This window comes from Thunnus maccoyii, chromosome 4, assembly GCF_910596095.1.
Source record: "Thunnus maccoyii chromosome 4, fThuMac1.1, whole genome shotgun sequence".
NCBI lineage: Eukaryota > Metazoa > Chordata > Actinopteri > Scombriformes > Scombridae > Thunnus > Thunnus maccoyii.
In genome coordinates, this window is record NC_056536.1 from 34,243,518 (window position 1) to 34,253,587 (window position 10,070).

Here is a 10,070-nt window from a genome sequence, read left to right on the forward strand (position 1 = left end):
TCCTGAGCAGAGAATAAAGTCACGACTCCCTCCGAGCTTCTCTGTTCTCTGGCCCAGCCACGTGTGCATGTTAGTGCATGTGAGTGTGCATATTAGTGTGTGTGAGCGTGCACGTTAGTGCGTGTGAGCGTGCATGTTAGTGTGTGTGAACGTACGTTAGTGCGTGTGAGCGTGCATGTTAGTGCGTGTGAACGTACGTTAGTGCGTGTGAGCGTGCATGTTAGTGCATGTGAACTCACAGTAGCAGCTTCACCCGTATTTCATCCAGAAACCTCCAGTTAACAGCAGACATCTTGTCCGGTCTGTCGTAGCTTCACTGTCACTTTTCTTATTTCACTGCAGGTCAAACTGTATGTTTTCAGTCAACAAGCTGCTCAAAACCTTTTTTTTTTTACGTTTCTGCCTTCAGACGTTTGCTCGTCTACATGTGTCGGTCCACGTCTCCGTCTCTCTGTGGAGCTGCTGTCAGCCACTTCAAACACACACACATGTTCTCTCTCTTCATGTCTTTCATCTTCATCTGCACTGATGTCTTTTCTTCAGCCTCCTCTCACCGTTTACTTCCTTTTTCACTACAAAGCAAAACTCCACCTTTTAAAACACTTTCACACTGTTCCAAACAAGACTGGGATCATGTGTGAGATCACTGAACAGGTGCCTCATATATATCTGAACGTCCAGATCCTGAGAGTGTAACAACAAGGCTGCTCAAACTGCTTCACTTCAAACATAAAAGGCTTTTAGACGACGTGTAGAAGAAACATCGTGACCACAATCATCCCACAAATGAATGAAACCTTCTGGAGCTCCAAACGTTCTGTCTGTCTGCTCTGATGTGTAACAACCAGCAGACACAAAGTAGTTCTTGTCCTCTGTAGCAGGATTATTGTTGCATCTAATGATTATTTTCATTATCGATGAATCTGCAGATTATTTACTCGATTTTAAAATTGAAAGTGACGTCTTCAGATGTCTTGTTTTGTTCGACCGACAGCCTGACAGACGGTCGTCCAGCTAGAGTCCGGTTTTTACTTGATGCTGCTGCTGATGGAGGAATGTTGGGTCTCTGTAGATTAACCATTTCATGCATGAACTATAATAACCTCAGTCAGTGTTTTTATTCCTCTTTAGGCATAAAAAAATTAAATGAACTTCATTCATTCATTTTTAAATACGCATTTTTCAAGAAGTTTATCCAACTTAGTGGACAAACTCCTTCCTAGACCCTGGACCCCAGATCCTGGACCCCGGACCTCGGGCCCCGGATCCTGGACCCTGGACCCCGGCGCTATAATCAAGCACAGGACACAAGCCTGAAAAGGTTTGTAGTACGTTTAAAGACTCGTATCTTTGCAGGTGATTTCTCCCAGAGCTCCACCTGCTGCATGGGTTCATGTGTTCTACATGTTATATGAATAAAGAAGAAATAATTCAGAGTTTTCTTTAAATCTTCTATTTCTTCTATCTGCACTGACAGTCTGACATAAAGTGAAGTGAGGCGGATCAGATGAAGCAACGACGTCTCATCACAAAAACTCAATTACAACACAAACCAATCAGAGTTCAGGAGATCCAGTTTAGCATGAAGTGATCCGGTCTGAGCAGAACCAGAGACCCAAACCCTGCAGAGACCTGGAAGAGGACCGCCGCGCTCATCATGTGACCTTTCACATGATCAATAAGTTAAACAGCAGCTGGATTTACCTGCTGCTCTGAAGAGCTGAGACAACCGCAGAGATGAGGAAGAGGAAGAGGAAGAGGAGAGGGAGGAAGGTTAGCAAAGAGAGAGACGGACTCCTTCTGAATAATGAATGAGTTGTTTACTGTCTAAAAGGTCGACACACACACACACACACACACACACACACACACACACTCACACACACACACTCACTCTCACACACACACACACTCACTCTCACACACACACACACACACACACACACACTCACACGCTCACTCTCACACACACACTCACACACACACACACACACACTCACTCTCTGTCAGCTCTAAATACTGATGCAAAGCTATCTGTCTGAAAAACAACCACACAAATCATGACGCACACACATGATTTGTGTGTGTGCGTGTGCGTGTGTGTGTGTGTGTGTGTGTGAGTGTGTGAGTGTGTGTGTGTGTTTGCTCTGACACCAATACTCATTGATGCGGTTCAGGATTATACAAAGACTTGTAGTTTTTGTCTCGTCTACCAGCTGAGGAGACAAAAAAAAAGACGGAGGCCCCCAGTGTGTGTTTATATGTGTGTGTGTGTTTATATGTGTGTGTGTGTGTTTATATGTGTGTGTGTGTGTTTATATGTGTGTGTGTGTGTTTATATGTGTGTGTGTGTGTGTTTATATGTGTGTGTGTGTGTTTATATGTGTGTGTGTGTGTGTGTGCAGATTTTATGAGTCTTGTCCCAATTAGTCACTCTCTCTCTCTCACACACACACACACACATATATATGTGAAGGAACTCAGTCAGCTGTGTGAGTCTCTGAGAGTTTCTGCTGGTTTTTATTGGTTTTATGATTTTAAAGACTTTTTCTTATAAAACTAAAACATGATCCGTTAAACTCGTGATGCTCGTTTAGTTTTGTCTTTCGGTGTCGTCGCTCTGAGATAACGAGCTTCTCTTTGCACACGTTCAACCTGACTGCTTCATATAACAGTGATTGTTTAGTAATTATTACGTAATAATGCCAAATATTTGATGCTTCTAGAGCTGCAACTAATGATTATTATCATTATCAATTAATCTGATGGTTATTTTCTCCATTTATTGATCAGTTGTTTCGTCTGTCGTCTAATCTGACGTCATCAAACCTCAAAGATCTTCAGTTTACTGTCAGAAACTAAAGAAACCAGAAAATATTCACATTTAACAAGATGAAAAAAGACTCAAAACAATGAATCAATTATCAATATAGTTGTTGATGAATTTTCTGTTGATCGACTAATTGATTAATCAACTAATCATTACAGCTCTGGATGGTTCCAGATGATCAAATCAAAGGATTTTCTGTCATTGATCAGATGTTTTTATCCAAAGTTACAAAACAAACGTCAGACGACGACTCAGAAGGTTTATATGGTTATTAATTTAATATCTTTGGGTTTTTGACTGTTTGATGAACAAAACAAGACATTTGAAAACATTTCCTACGATCAATAGTTAAATGATTAATCAAGAAAATAATCAGTAGAGTAATCAATAATGAGAATAATCGTTAGCTGCAGCTGAGCAGGTCGGTAACCATTGATCTATTATCAGAATAAAACCGATTAATCGACTAATCGTCAGATCATTTTACACGTTAATTTCTATAATTAATTAAATAATTATATAACTAAAACTAAATAAAACGAGACCTTTGAAAACGAGAACTATGAAGAAACGTTTTACACAACAAATAAAAACTAAATGATGAAATGAAAGTTAACTAACGACTGTTTTCATCCAGATGTGAGTCTGATATTCTCTCTTTCAGTCTGTTTCTGCTCCTGAAGGAAATATCTGCTGTTCACCAGCTAGTGAACAGTGACTTTATACAGCTTTTACTCTGAAAACGACGCTATGAGACGCTGAGAGAGAAGCAGAACAATAATAATAATAATAATAATAATAATAATAATAATGATAATAATAATAATAATAATAATAATAAGTTTATTTAGTGTAGCACCTTTCACAGAAATGAAATCTACAAAGTGCTTCACAGGAACAAGAGTTGAAAATAAAACCATAAAAACACACATAGAGTAAAAACATGTGCCACAAGTTAGAATAAAATAAAATTAAAAAAAAAAAAACACAAACAAACAAACAACTCCAGACGACACAACAGCCAGTTTAAAAAGAAAAGATGACTCATCAATAGTTTTAAAAGCTTCTACAGAGACTGTTGACTGTATTTGTCCACAGTGTTGGAGCCACAAATGCAAAGACACGATGATCACCTTTAGTGTTCAGCCGTGAGCGACGGACCAGCAGGTCCTGGTTGGACGACCTGAGTGACCTACTGGTGACGTATCTGGGATGAATAACTCCCATGATGCACTCTGGAGCCTCTCCATGCAGGACTCTATATGTCATAGCAAGAACCTTAAAATGAATCCTAAAACCAACCAACCAGTGCAAAGATCTTAAAACAGGAAGTGATGTGAGTCGTCCTGCTGGACCTGCTTAGCAGCCGTTTGAAGCCGGCGATATTTCGTAGATGGAAAAAACATGTACGGATCAATGATTTAATATGCTGATCAAAACGTACAACCGGTTGTTGCAGCCGGACACATAAACAACGAGCTGAAACTCGATATAAAGCTCCGTAAAGCCGAGAGGAGCTGCAGAGTCTCTGTAGGTTCATAACCAACACGTTACACACTGACACATCAGACTTTATTATAAAAATATTGATTACAGCTGCTTTAAATGATCTAAAGTCGGTGTGATGAAAACTGTGGATGCTGCTGACTTCAGAGAAACTGAACTGAAATGAACTCATCAAAAGTTCAGCGTCAAACTGGAGCAGATTGAGTCTTCAGCATCTAAAGCTGCTCTGATCATTAGCATCTCAGCTAACACACACACATACACACACACACACACACACACACAACATGTATACACATACCATCAGCTGTTTGACTCATTACTGTGTTAACTACCAGCCAGCACGAACACACACACACACATGAGATCGCCTTTGTAGTCATCACACGCTACACAACAGGAGGCCTGGTGTGTGTGTGTGTGTGTGTGTGTGTGTGTGTGTGAGAGAGTCTGAGGTTTCATTAAAAAGCTCTTTTGTGGTTTTGAGATGCTAATCTTTCTATTATCAGCAGGATAAAAGGGAGTTTAGCTGCTTAAAGACAAACAAATGACTTCTGGCACACACACACCATACATGGCTAATGAGCGCTTTGTGTGTGTGTGTGTGTGTGTGTGTGTGTGTGTGTGTGTGTGTGTCACAGAGAAATGTCTAAATCTGTTCTCACAGCTACATGAACACAACACCTGAAGAAGAAATCCCATCATGTCAGCGACAGGAAGCATTCATGACATCACTTCTCATGTCAGCTTAACACTCAGACGCCAACTGTGATGTCACTCCGCCGCCTGAAAAGCTTCTTCAGTTTGTGTCCAAACTCAAACCAGCAGAAAAAAAAAGCTGAATCTCCATCAGGAGGCTGGACTCAGTGTCTGAATATTACACATCAAATCTCTTTTAAAGGCAGTTTCTGAGAATATTTAAAGCTACAATAATCAATATTATTCTGTAATTACAGCTGATTGATTGTGTGTCGCCTCCCCTTCAGCTCTATGGCGCGTTTTAGTCTCTTTTAGCTCATTGTTTTGGTTTTCAGAAGCAGAAGAAGAAGAAAACTTTCCAAATATGTTCTCTACAAATCATTTCAATCACTTGTTTAGCTTCTCATCTGTGCACCAGAACGTCAACACTGTGTTCACCAGTGACTGCAGGTTGAAAGTGTTCACCTGAGCTGTAAACAGGCTTCACGCAAGAACATGTGGGAAGTATTTCCCCGTCAGGAAGAAGGTTTAGAGAACGCTGCTCACTCGTCTGTTCCTCTTATGTTCGGTTTGATACAGCTGTAAAAGTTGTTTGAATGTTAATAAATGTGTTCTTTGTTGTTTTCTTTTGAGTGTACAATTGTTTAGGTTTAATTAATATGTGAAGTAGACTGTAAGTGGGCTGTGACAGTCTCACTTGTTGTTGCTGGTTTTGGTCACTGGGAGGCAGCGTTGAGCAATATTATTGTCGTGTTAAATCTCGGTCTTTCTTCCTGTTTACATGTGAACAACCTGGAGATTTACAGAGTGGATGGTGTTGTGACTCCATCGTGTAAAGTAGGTAAATACACACACATCTTGTAAAATATCCCTGTAAACTACTGTCCTAAAGGACGTTAGCTGTCGATATTTTAACGAGATGGTTTGATTAAACGCTCCTGACGTTGATGTCCTGGGATTTTGGCGCCAGACGTCGACCACTGTGTTCTCAGTTGCGTAGCGAGGTGACTTTAGCATGAAACCACACAAATGTACAGTTGTTACATTCAACTGAACTCTGTTTGAAGGTAAACAGTGTGTTGAGTTGTGCAGTCTCTGGGGAGTTCCACGTGGGGTCTGTGAAACTTGTGAAAAGTGTAAGTGCACTTTGTGAGTATATTTAATACATTGCCAGGCTGCTTTTTGTGGGTTCATGGCTGTTAACTATGTATTTATCTGGTTCTACTTTATGTTTTCTGCTGACAGTCATTGCTGTATTTTGTTTTTGTTATTTTTCTTTTAAATCATTTTTTATGTTAACTCTGCCAGAAGCTGTGAAAGCACCTGAGCTGCTCTCTAAAAGTTTAAACACTCTGTTAAAATGACCTGCTGCAAACGTGGTCAACAATAAGATTAAAGCTACAAGAACCCCGGAAGTACTTGTGTGCTGTGTGGCATCTAACTCCCCAGGCTACAGAAGTATTCAGCTGATCGACTCTGAGAACTTTAATTAGTTTTATCGATCTGAAGGCGTCACCTGTGTGCCAGCGTTCCTTTTAGCTGATGGACGACAACCAGAAAGCGGCGCAGAGCTGCACAGCTGCTTCCTCCCAGAGATCACTGCTGGAGCTCCTCTGGTTAGAAAACTCTTTCCAAGTTCTGCAAACTCTGCCGGGGTCGTTATCTTCAGCGCAGGTGAAAACCTCTGCACCGCCTCGGTCAACGGACGCCAGCGAGCGCTCAGTCCTGATGAGCTCACGGCTCCTCGGCACCAGAAACCCAGTGTGAACGAAGCACCTCGTCCACCTACTGATCCTCTTCCAAAGACTTTGATCGTGGGCTCATCAGTGGTCCCACATGCAGGACTTCCTCAGGCTGTGACTTGCTGTTTTTATGGGAGCTGTAGTCTTGTAGTCTTGTAGTTTTGTAGTTTTGTAGTCTTGTAGTCTTGTAGTCTTGTAGTTTTGTAGTCTTGTAGTTTTGTAGATTTGTAGTCTTGTAGTCTTGTAGTCTTGTAGTTTTGTAGTCTTGTAGTCTTGTAGTTTTGTAGTCTTGTAGTTTTGTAGTTTTGTAGTCTTGTAGTTTTGTAGTTTTGTAGTCTTGTAGTTTTGTAGTCTTGTAGTTTTGTAGTTTTGTAGTCTTGTAGTTTTGTAGTCTTGTAGTCTTGTAGTTTTGTAGTCTTGTAGTTTTGTAGTCTTGTAGTTTTGTAGTTTTGTAGTCTTGTAGTTTTGTAGTCTTGTAGTTTTGTAGTCTTGTAGTCTTGTAGTTTTGTAGTCTTGTAGTTTTGTAGTCTTGTAGTTTTGTAGTCTTGTAGTCTTGTAGTCTTGTAGTCTTGTAGTTTTGTAGTCTTGTAGTCTTGTAGTTTTGTAGTCTTGTAGTCTTGTAGTCTTGTAGTTTTGTAGTCTTGTAGTTTTGTAGTCTTGTAGTTTTGTAGTCTTGTAGTCTTGTAGTCTTGTAGTCTTGTAGTTTTGTAGTCTTGTAGTTTTGTAGTCTTGTAGTCTTGTAGTTTTGTAGTCTTGTAGTCTTGTAGTCTTGTAGTTTTGTAGTCTTGTAGTCTTGTAGTCTTGTAGTTTTGTAGTCTTGTAGTCTTGTAGTTTTGTAGTTTTCTAGTCTTGTAGTCTTGTAGTCTTGTAGTTTTGTAGTCTTGTAGTCTTGTAGTCTTGTAGTTTTGTAGTCTTGTAGTCTTGTAGTTTTGTAGTCTTGTAGTCTTGTAGTCTTGTAGTTTTGTAGTCTTGTAGTCTTGTAGTTTTGTAGTCTTGTAGTCTTGTAGTTTTGTAGTCTTGTAGTTTTGTAGTCTTGTAGTTTTGTAGTCTTGTAGTCTTGTAGTTTTGTAGTCTTGTAGTTTTGTAGTCTTGTAGTCTTGTAGTTTTGTAGTCTTGTAGTTTTGTAGTCTTGTAGTTTTGTAGTTTTGTAGTCTTGTAGTTTTGTAGTTTTGTAGTCTTGTAGTCTTGTAGTTTTGTAGTCTTGTAGTCTTGTAGTCTTGTAGTTTTGTAGTCTTGTAGTCTTGTAGTTTTGTAGTCTTGTAGTCTTGTAGTTTTGTAGTTTTGTAGTCTTGTAGTTTTGTAGTCTTGTAGTCTTGTAGTTTTGTAGTTTTGTAGTCTTGTAGTCTTGTAGTCTTGTAGTTTTGTAGTCTTGTAGTCTTGTAGTCTTGTAGTTTTGTAGTTTTGTAGTCTTGTAGTTTTGTAGTTTTGTAGTCTTGTAGTTTTGTAGTTTTGTAGTCTTGTAGTTTTGTAGTCTTGTAGTCTTGTAGTTTTGTAGTCTTGTAGTCTTGTAGTTTTGTAGTCTTGTAGTCTTGTAGTCTTGTAGTTTTGTAGTCTTGTAGTCTTGTAGTTTTGTAGTTTTCTAGTCTTGTAGTCTTGTAGTTTTGTAGTTTTCTAGTCTTGTAGTCTTGTAGTTTTCTAGTCTTGTAGTCTTGTAGTTTTGTAGTCTTGTAGTTTTGTAGTCTTGTAGTCTTGTAGTTTTGTAGTCTTGTAGTTTTGTAGTTTTGTAGTCTTGTAGTCTTGTAGTTTTGTAGTCTTGTAGTCTTGTAGTTTTGTAGTTTTGTAGTCTTGTAGTTTTGTAGTCTTGGATGTCAGTGTTCATGTTGGAGCAGATGATGTTAGGAACCAGGTCTCTGGAGTTTTAAAGACCGACTTCAAGAGGCTTATAAACGACCTGCTGGATTCCCGTAAACGCTGCATTAAAAATCTAAAACCGACACTCAAGATGCATTTTGGTAAGAAAACAGCCAATCAGAGAGCTTAAAGTTCTGCCAACAATGATGAAAACTGATAAAAACAATCTGCAGCTTAAATAAATTCACTTTGTATTTTGAGTTCAGTAACTACGGCGCCATGTTTTGTTTGCGACAACATTGATTTCCATGGCAACCGTGTCCGAGGCTCATGGGTATTGTAGTTTGAGACGTCTGCCAAACCGATCAAGACAAAGTTGACATAATTTAAACTGGTTGTAAGCATAAAGTTACAGGATGCTTTTCTTCACTTCTGTTGAACATAAAGTGTCTCTGGTGATGAGTTCAGTGACCCGTCACAGTGATCAGTGTGAACACGCTGCCTCAGCTGTAAACATTATGTAACATTATGTAACATTATGTAACATTATGTAACATATGTGTTTTTAAGAATTTAAACATTCTGCATCTTTCTGTATAAACTCCACCAGACAGCCGCTGAAACTGAAGCTTCTCATCGAGCGTGAGAGTCGAACGCAGCTGCAAACGGAGCTGACTAACATCTGAATCTGTGGAACAGTTCATCACCGTCTCACCGTGTGACCAGAGTCCGTGTTATTTGTTCTTGCTACAGCGTGACGGGACGTAGCGTATCACACAATAAATACTGATCACAAAATTCATCAGTTATTGAGAACAAAAGCTGTTGTTAAACTGGATTGTTTTGGTGGAAACAGACCCACAGCTCCTCCCAGAGGTCAAAGGTCATACAGATAGCGATCAGGACGGGATCAGGGTTTCATTGTTGATTTAATCTGTTCATCATTTTCTCCATTTCTTTTGTTGTTTGTTCTGTAAAATGTGGATCAGTGTTTCCCAAAAAAACCCAGGATGACGTTCTCAAATGTTTTGTCCTGAACCGATTAATCAACTAATCGTCATAATATCACTGCTGGAGGTCAGAGGTCATCCCGTCTTTCATCTTCCTCCACATGTCGTCTGTGAGCAGTGAGGGCAGAAGGTTCGTGAAGCAGAGTTACTGCTCTGATGGTCTGACTGGAATATGAAGAGCTTAAGTAAGTGTGTTAATGTCCCCGAGGAAACGACCAGAGAATAATTTATGACTTTATATCACACTCGCTTCCTCTCTGCGGCTCGTCATCAGAGGACGACAGGAGGAGTTTCTTCTCCTCGTCCCAGCTCCTCTTTTTATCTCCTCTTACTTTCTTTTTCACTTTCACTCAGTTTCAGTTCAATTCCCATCTGTCACAGTCTCTCTCTCTCTCTCTCTCTCTCTCTCTCTCTCTCTCTCTCTCTCTCTCTCATCTCTCTTCGCTCTGATTGGTCGGGAGAGATGCACGACGTCAACTTCAAAGACTGGAG

General features: G+C 39.8%; 1 long non-coding RNA gene across 1 annotated transcript; it reads left to right on the plus strand.

Moving 5' to 3' along the window:
• The first annotated feature begins 1,232 nt into the window (after positions 1-1,232).
• LOC121896289 lies at positions 1,233-9,569 on the plus strand. Its single transcript, XR_006095959.1, has 4 exons — positions 1,233-1,321; positions 1,478-1,773; positions 4,978-5,872; positions 9,179-9,569. It is a non-coding gene; the product is annotated as an uncharacterized LOC121896289 (long non-coding RNA).
• Positions 9,570-10,070: the final 501 nt, after the last annotated feature.